Source organism: Anser brachyrhynchus, assembly GCF_964034855.1.
Source record: "Anser brachyrhynchus genome assembly, chromosome: 16".
In the NCBI taxonomy this organism is placed as follows: Eukaryota; Metazoa; Chordata; class Aves; order Anseriformes; family Anatidae; genus Anser; species Anser brachyrhynchus.
The window spans coordinates 4676993-4686905 of NC_137734.1; the positions used below are offsets into that span (position 1 = coordinate 4676993).

The 9913-nt window shown below is 34.9% G+C and overlaps 1 protein-coding gene across 4 annotated transcripts in view; it reads right to left on the reverse strand.

The window, feature by feature from the left end:
- Positions 1 to 9701, reverse strand: part of CDH4 (cadherin 4) — a 673189-nt gene extending 663488 nt beyond the window's left edge. Inside the window, exons 1-3 of one of the 4 annotated variants that reach the window (XM_080557562.1) lie at positions 9580 to 9701; positions 4752 to 4870; positions 4065 to 4105 (exon numbers count right to left, since the gene is read on the reverse strand). The gene's annotated coding sequence lies outside the window, so the exon portion shown is untranslated. The remainder of the gene's footprint in view (positions 1 to 4064; positions 4106 to 4751; positions 4871 to 9579) is intronic. The other 3 variants (XM_080557565.1, XM_080557564.1, XM_080557563.1) reach the window with 3 other exon arrangements.
- Between the last annotated feature and the right edge of the window lie 212 nt (positions 9702 to 9913).

Sequence of the window (9913 nt, forward strand, 5' to 3'; positions counted from 1 at the left end):
GCATTTTTTTATTTTTATTTTTATTTTTAAATGGTGGCCCATCTAAATTGCCAATTAAATTTAGAGTAGGTCAGTCAAAGAATTTCTATTGTAAATCCACACCCTATTACCAACCCTAGTGTTTAAGGTCAGGATTTGAAAATTAATATAAAACCAGGAAAACACAAGCATTTGAAAGTTTTTCATCTGAAAACATTGCTTGAACCTTATACTACATCAGATGATCAAACTTTGCATTCAAAGCTACACACGCAACATGTATGATCTGGTGAGCCACGTTCTTTTACTCCAGGCACAGTTTATTTCTGAGCAACTAGCACATACATACAGAGAATAGGTTAAGTGCCCAAATCTCCAAAGAAAAGGGGAAGACATCTTAGTAATGTTCCTCAACTAAAAGTGAAATAACCATAGGCTGTCAAGTTATAAGTAAAATATAAGTGCAGTGCAAAGGACTAACCTTCTCCCTGCCTCCTTGTGATACTGTTATGAGCAATTCATTTTCAGCTTTATATCAGGAGAGATCTCCTCAACATGCTTTGGTGTTTTACTGCTGCACTGACTAACACAACCCCTTTCATTCTCTGGTTCATCAGTTTTATGTTTTTATTTACTTGCCATGAGTTTTAACTCTGATGGTATCCAACACAGGCAGCTCAGAATAAGCTGCATTTTAAAAGATATTGGTTGACAGTCTCTGATTTTGTAAAAGCCAACTTTCAAAAAAAATTACCTGTGAACTTTTTTTTTTTATAAATACATAGCACAACAGTCAAATGGGAGGAAAGAAGATACAATGAGACTCACCACCACCACATTTTCCAGCTTGTGGAAACACCCTGTTGTGCTCTTGCAAAGGTTTATTTTGTACACTCTGCTGGAACAGGCACTTCCGTTTCCTTGCTGAAAAACTTGACAACATAATGGCCTCATATAGGGCTAGATGCTCAGCTAGTACAAAGTGACAGAAGCCTGTTGATCTTCACATCCGCCTGTACACGCATTCAACCACACACCTACGTTCTACCATGGAGAGGGCATCTCCAGCATGTTCCACTATTCCAAACTGGTTGCTTTTGCTTATCCTGCAATTTCAAACGGTGCTAGGAAACCCTAACTGTGCTACTGCTTAGAAGTGACAAATAAGATTTTTTTCAGTTTACCACTATTGTAACTGGAATGATTTTGCCTCATCTACCAGAGTAATTGATTTTTTTGATAATCAATTGGCGTATCAACTGCTAAAATTGTTACTATTTAGCAGCACCCTCTTGCCAGTGGACGACAACATGCTATTAAGCTCAAGAGCTAAAGGAGTCAATGCTTTCCAATGACAACAGTATCTAATAACTGTTCTGTGATCCTCCCATGGAAATTATTAATATGTTGAAGATGCCCTTAAATAATGAAGTTGAGCCAAAAGTCCATTAACCATTTGGACTTGGGAGAAATTACTACCCAGATGGAAAAAAACACCACACCATTCAGAAAGCCTTCTACAGGTAGATGACAAACCATAACTAAAGTATGGATTTTTTGAAAGAAATATTTACCAAATAGGCTATATTTCTGAAGTTCAGTTATGTATGTTTTAAGATTCTATTCTTTCTTAATGGCTAGGCAATTTTATCTAGATCTTTTATCTAGATTATCATTGAGATTTATTAGATTTTAAGATAAAACTGTTCATACACTCTCCATCCTGTTCTGATTAGTTGATTAACTTCAAGTTGTTGTTCCATATATATCTAGTATGTTGGAATCCTTGACAATATATCCTCTATGAGAAGAAAAACTAAGAAGGAAAATATCAAAAATATTGACCTTTAAAAGAGATGTATTCTGCAAGGTAACAAGAGAAGTCGTGTTTAGGCATACATCTGATTTAATTTCTTAGTTATTTCCCTATACTCTTCCCTCCCCCCAAACCAGCAGAACTAATTCATCAAGCCTCTGCCTTCCTTAGCACCAGTATGCTTTCAATGATTCAGCAGGAACTGTCAAACACCTGGTATTTTGCTTTTCCAGAGTAGTCCAATTATCATTTGGATTGCATCAAAATTAGGTTCTTTTTACAAATGGCTCAGCTGCCCTCACTTGAGATCATTCTTCATGCTTAGACAGTGGCTCTCAAACAAGGGATGGTGTACAACATGTCTGAAACAAGTTTTAACTGCCTTTTTCAGCTTTCCTAAACTCATAGCTGCCCTATGTAACTGAGCCTGGGACACATAACATGAGAATCAGAAGCTCCAAGGAGACAGAAAGCCCTCATTACAGAAAATAATGGACAACAGGGCAGTTCTAAAAATCATTGAGAATCATTCTAATAGAAAGGTAGTATAGGTCAATCTCCAGTGGATCAACAGCTGGGGGCGCTTCTGTTCAACAAACTCCTTGCCACCCCCTTGTCTCCCCCCACCCCCACCCCCCGATCCTTTGTGTTGTCACACAAACAACACCCACAAGCACACCACCCCCACTCCTTTCCAGATATCTTCTAGAATACTCACAAAAGCATTCAGAGAATAGCTTAACCTTCTTCCAATCATATCATCATTTAATACTTCCAGGCAAATGCAGAGACTATTCCATGCTGTAGTATAAGTATTGGTTCTGGCTATTAGTCAATATATTATGAATAGAAAATGGCAAACTTTTCTAAATATGGGATTTCCCTACTGAAAAGCTATATCCAGAATCCGTTTTTCAAGGCAGCTGATAAACTGAACAGCATTCTTTAAGCAAACCCAAAATGTAACTCAAGCTTGTGAACAAACAGGATGTGCAGTAGAAAAACACTTGCAAATAGCTCAGACGACTCAGGTTACCTGTGACTCTTCTTATTTTAAGCAAATCTCATCCAATAAGCAAAAACAGTTTACCACTGGAATTAAAATGCTAAAGCATCTAAATTAAATTATGTTCTTGATCAAAATACTGTATTAAATCTGTGGTCAGATTTAATTGACTTCAAGAGAATAATAAAAGATTTGGTCACTACTGAGTAAAATAATTTCATAATAAGCCGAATTACAGAGAATATATTTGAGATAATGCTGTAAGTCTGTAAAATCCTGTCTTTCTCCATTTAAGAAATAAAATTTGCTACCACACTAATGTGACACTTTCACATTTTATTAAAAGTGTCCTCTCTTTAAAAGCTCAAGATCAATAATGCTTAGAGGACAGTTTTAAGCAGACAGAATATTTCCCCATAAAAACATTGTTTTAGAGAAAATTGGGGCAACTTTCCCTCTGCCTGTACTACTTTGTATGTTACTCAAATTACATTAAAGTCTCTTTGGATTGGAAGAACGCTCAAAAAAACCACTCCTGGCAATTACAGAGATAATGCTGATTTGAATATCAAGACAAAAATAAAACAAAACTATAACAAAAAATATTTAAAAGCAAACTTGATCTTATTTCTTTACAGCAACTGCTTTGGGACAGGCTAGTTAAATCTTATTTGCAAGTTTCACAGTCAAAGCTGTCTTAACCATAAGTACAATTAACTGTCCCCCAACCTCCTTACATTTTTTTAAAGCTCAAACCATAACATTATAAAATAATGAGGATGATATTATAGAACACTCACGTACTTATTTCTGGCATTATCCTTAATTATACATTTTGCTTAAACAATTTTCAAACAGAGCTTATTTCACACTCAGCGAATGAAGATGGTAGTCTCTTCAATTATTTCTACCTCTCCCATCCAGTCATTTTGTGGTACCTGCCCACCAGCAACTAGTTATTTTCAAGATGGTGCAAAGAGTAAGAAAATCATATTACACAAATAGACATTTTCAAAGTTGCAGTGGACATAAGAAATGATACCACTGGCAAAGTGAAAGGTAAATAAATATATAGAATTGAATAAATTACATAGAGCAAAAGCAAACCTTAGTATGCTACAACAAACTACAAATTGAACATCTCATATTGAAATATTTTGCTCTTAGCTGTAATAGAAAGAGAACATAGGAAAACCAATACTCATGCAAAACAACTTTGTAATTAACACAAAGTGGCAAACATTACGAGCTTCGTTCTCTTACCAAATTCAGTAGTTTTGCTACTTCCACTCCCACCTCCAAATCTGTGAAAAGGAACAGAAAAACAAAAACACCTTACACACAAGAAACAATATGCCCAAGTGTGGAATATTGTTAAAGCAAAATTTTAACCAAAACTTTAAGAGCATTTTCTGTGCCTTATGTCTATTTAGGAGTGTACTTCAAGAGTAATAATGCAAAGTAAAGCGTGCAGCAAAAAGTGACCAGCTACATCAAGTTTGTTTATCATCAGCCGTTTTACAACACTGACCAGTTTTAAAAAAGGCAGCTCTTGTTATAAAAAGATTTTTTTCTTTCAGCCTCTATTCCCATATGTTTACAGTATCTGTTCATAGACTTCTTAGATCTAAATTCTTTGATATACAACCAGCTACTTCTGCACAACTTTGTTAACCGAAATATAAACCCCATAGGAAAAAGAACAAGTCATTTATTTAATAGAGTACTTTTGGTAACAATTTGCTATGAACAGGCATATTCACTGTTTTGTTTTTCAGTGCTCCAGTATATCACAAGTTTAGAAGATGGACAAATGGAGAATAGAATTCAGCATTTTACTCATGTGTTTATAATTGTCATTTCTGAGTAATAGAACCATGAGTAGTTCTGTTTCTGAATAAAGATTCCAGAGAAAGGTTCTGGACATACAGATTGAATGTGGGTACTTACTTCTCCTAACAAACACCATTCCTGAAGTAAACGCAAGTCTTTTGGGATCTGTCCCATACAGAGGTATCTTCTCGATTTAGATCCTCCTTGTGACAAATCCATAAGAACCAAGAAACAAGCTTCAGATTTAGTTCAGAAATCCGCCATTTTTACAAGGAACGAGAGCACATTAAGTCAGGAATTTGCAAGTGAGAGATGCAGAAAAATCCCATTCATTCCTCGCATAGTTCTGAAGAGAGCAAAGCTATCAAAGAACTCATGAATTTGTTTGTGAAATTATGCCTTATGTTGTCTACCATATCCTAGCTATCTGTTCTCTCCACACAGGTATACTGAAATAGTTTGGGACTATCCAACAATAGAGTAGTTTTGTGTGTTAACATTTCATCCACCCATTTCCAGTCCTTCTAGAGAAGAAACTCATGCCAACTTCATTATAAAACAATGAAATAAAATAATTATCCTTCATTTGTGGTCAATATAAAAATCTTGAAAATTAAATCCACTTGGAAAACACTTTGGTAATAGCAGACAACAAGTACATGAAAATTACTTCAAATTCTTAACCTGTCTTCAAAATAAGTAACATATACTTTTCAGAAAATAGGAGTTTAAGAAGCTTGATAGGAAAAGAAGCTGTAAGGAATAAAAAAGTTTCTGTAACTACATTAATTTTTCCTACACATGCTAAAAGCACTACTAATATTAAATAACCTTAATTTGATTTATTACTTGTTTATGGTAAACCATGCATTAAGTGCAAAAATTTAGACAGATCCTAGAACAACAAATGTAGTACTACATCTTCAAAACAAACAAGCTACGCAAAACTCTCATTTCAATGCCTTATTTCAAAATAGAACAAGTAATCTTCCCAGTCGAAGGCAAAAGTAGACTCAGGAACTACGCAGGGTTGAGAAGCAGGTATAAGCTATACAGCACAACTACTGATCACTGAGTGTTAAAAACAAAGCCAAACACGGATCAAAAGAATTCTTTAGTGAGTCAAGTATTTAAAGAATGAAGTCCAAATTTAATAAGATGCAGTTCTGAAAGCAAGGAATAATTCATTTAAATTGCTCAGCTTACCAATAGTCCTAAACCCCATCCACAAAATAGCATTTAAACCTGTATTATTTCTTCAGGAAAGGGGTCCTCACAGATCTCTCTTCCTCTCAGCTCAGAATTTTAATTGATCTGAGTTCTGCAAGCTAACTAAATGATGCATGAATGTGTATAGATTCAAAGTTCAATTTCTTCAATCAAAAATCCAGAAGGCATTGCAAAGTAGGCCTGGCAAAAGGAAAAAAAGAGAAAGAAAAACAGCATCTGCTAATATTAAACTCAGACTTTGCCACTCCAAACAGAATTACAAAACCTCATCTAATGACAGAATAATTAGGCATACATAGAGCAATCATTGGCACATTGTCAGAAATAGGGTATTTAAAAAAAAGATACAACTATCAGCAGTTTCAGTAGTAAGTCTCTAGCATTTGCTTCCCCTGACTAACTCTAATCAATGAGTCAACTGCAGCAGGTCGAAAGCAACTGTGATAAAATGCCACCTTATGAAGTAACTGCCTTCATAGATCTTACCAAATGAGTCATAAAACTATTCATCAATATCACTCCTTGTGCAGTACAGCACCGTTATGAGGGTAAGCTCAGGGAGTTCTCTGATCAGAAAAGCTTACTCAGTTATTCCATTTGCAGGCTATAAATCATGATTTCTTACGTTCCATACCACCATTAAATAAGGCATGAAAACCTCCACTATCATTAGTCAACAGCTAACAAGCCATTAACATTTTCATTAACAGTGTTGACAAATTCAAATTGATTATAAAAGCTCATTTATATCATATCCTAAAAAAAATGTGAACTAGAAGATCATTAAGTTGTCAGGCTGTTGCATTCTATATCTTCTATATATGTTTTCTTTAAAAAAAAAAAAGTATTTCCATGTACTTCTGAAGAGTACACAATGTCTAGTTATCTTCTAGCCCCCTCAGATTCTTGTTTTGCCACTGCTGTATTAACTTACAAACTTACAGTCAGTAGCTATGTGATGTTCCAACTTCAGCCTGCGTAATGAGATGGTACATATACACAAAGGAACCCCCACAAAAAACTTTGGCTCCCCCCACCCCCAGGAACAGAGGAAAAGAAATGGAGAAGATGGAAGAAGATGTCAGTGCAGCACTCAGAAAGTTCCAGAGAAACTTGCTAAAACCAGTTCTCTTAAAATTTACCTTCCATAATTATTTAGGAAGTTTACCGTCCATGCAATCAGACACATTTCAGACACATTTCAAAACCTACATCTGCTCTTTTCTTAGTGTATCCTTAGCCCGTCATACACCTCCATCCCACCCACTCCAAAAAATCCTTTATTTTCAACAGAATGTACAATGCAATTAAAAAAAATAAATTAAAAAAAGCTGCTTTTTACTCGAGACTCAGAAGGAAGACTAATACAGAGTAGACAAGAAGAGGAATGACCAAAACCCATATCGGGCAAATTTCTCAAATGATCATTCAGAGAATCAATAAAATTCAGATTGGGATTTGCGAGACTACAGAAATACTACCAGCTGGAGTAGAACTTCTAAAATAGCAAGTGTGCATTTCTGTGTTTAAGCATCCAGTTGCTTAGGAAGAAAAAAACAACCCACAGAGTAATTTTGAATTTGGACTTTCACATTTTTGAAGACATTGGAACAACTTCAGATATAAAATCCTTAAGACAGTGTTTTCCTAACCAAAATGAAACTTAAAAGGAGGAATAGCTGTGCAGAAATATGAACAAAAAAACTTCAAAAATGGATTATTATTTCAGTTAACAATAGCAAAATCAGTATTGGAGCTATTACATACCTACCTTATAATATAGTTTTGCACACGTAATTAATATTAATGCCAGTTGAAAAGGAATGTCTACCTAGTCAACTATTTCATACACATGCTTTTTTGTATAAGGAAAGAGGTGCCTTAAGTCACCATAAGAAGTAGAAGACCTGATTTACTTAAATATATTATTAGAAAAAAAATCTGACTTCAGATTTCTCAGCAAAACTGACATGGATTTCCAAATATTGCTATTAAAGAATACCTTTTCTGTTAAAAGAAACAATAACAAAACTTTTGATGATTAGGTAATAGCATAAGAATATTTGACACATACAGTTAATTCAGAGCAGAATTTCTCAGCTGCTGACAGTTTTAATGTGAATTACCTCAAAATGGCTTCCGTAACTTGCAATGCATCATTCCTCCCAACAAAGCCCAAATAAGAAACAACTACAAGGAAATAAATAACATACAGCACGCTCCTTCAGTTTAGGTGAAGAAAAAATAAAAGGCATTTATGAATTACTTTCTCTGTAGTAAATCTAAAGTCTACCTCAATTCACATCATTTAACATTCACGAGTTGAACATTTTCCCATATCTGACTTGCCATAAAATGGAAGCATCCAGAATCACATATTCAGTTAGGGAAATACAGATCTCTATACTTGCAGATTTAGAGCAATTTGAGACAAATAACATCATTTGTCAGATAAAGACTTCGTTATTTTTTATTATTAAAAAATACAAAACACGTATATTGTAGAAAAGCTGCTGCTGCTACCTGTACTACAGGCAGAAAATTGCCTGGGGGTACAATGAGCCTCTGCACATGCTCCGTGGTCAGATTTACTTAGGCTCTAATCAATATGTTCCATGCATCTTGTCTATATTGGAGCTCTTATTACATGCTCAATTGATTCACTGAACAACAGCAAGCTGTAAAAGGCTGTACTCCTGTGGATAAAGCAGATGTTGTTCTGACCTCCACCCACTGACTCAGATAGCGAGTTTTCTGTCTGCCTTCGGTAAAGAAAAATATCCCAGCTACATGTTTTGCCCTTGCACAATAGTTATTACATTCATTATACAGAAGTTCATGCTAACTTCCCCTGATTTTTATTAAAAACAGAAGAAACAGAACCACACCCACAACAACTGCCATGAACATCACAGTAAGCTACCTATTCCTAGCAATTTTAGGGAAGTAACCTGACTAAGACTTTGTAAACACACAGACTGAGTTCTGTAAGAGAAATCCTAAAGCTGAATTGAGTTCGGCTTCTGAAATTACTATGAGCTATAGATTAACACAGAAATACCGCCATGTTATAAATATTATAGAATCATAGCAACCTAGGAAAGCTTCTGTTACATTAATTATTACCTTTAAAATTAAGGCAGCATAAAGAGTAGGAATAAAGTCCATCTAATAATAAGCTAAAATAGAAAAATATTCCCCTCCCCCTTCTTTAGGGAACAAAAGAATCTGAAAAAAAAGAAAAAAAGTAAGTAAGGATCAGGGAGATGGTACAAAAGAGATGCCAAAGATAGCAGTGATCAAGGAAATAAACAAATAAAGTGAAAGTTGTGATATTAAAGAATGGCATATTGGTTTCAAGAATATCTGAAGACTAAAAACAAAAAAAGATATTGGTATACAAAGTATTTGCTATATTTAGAAAGATATTTAATAGGTTAATCTGAACTCTGAGAAAGCTGGGAGATAAAGAAAAAGTGAAAGAGCTCTTAAATGTATTACTACGACACAATAATCTTTATTTCTATAGTATGAGGATCACCATTAGTGTCTTCAAAGGACAGACAAAGCCAATCCATAAGAAATATATCAGTAATAAATTCACCTTCTAAAGCAAGAATACGCGTGAGAGAGAAAGATATTCACAACTACCTAGCCCTATGAACATCACAGGAATTAGTAAAAACGCTTTGGAAAATCGATGAAATTTTACTACCTTGAAGAATTTGTAGTCCCCTTGCACCAAGACACACATCCACATCTCTCAATGAAAATACTTCCAGCTACATACTTGGTACCTACAACAACCCACACAATCCATCCACTGATTCAGAGAGAGCAAACAATCTTAGAAATGAAGGCATTCACCATTTAGCTTCAACAGGACACCTGTGAACCTAAGGAATTTAAATGAAGTTCAGATGTTACAGTTAGTAAAGTACTTAACACAATTCTCTATCAGATCAGGGTTTAATTCTTGACAGATGTGTTACCATATTTAAGGAATTTAGAGTATCGGGTGGCTATTGTGTTAAAACCAAACTGGATTG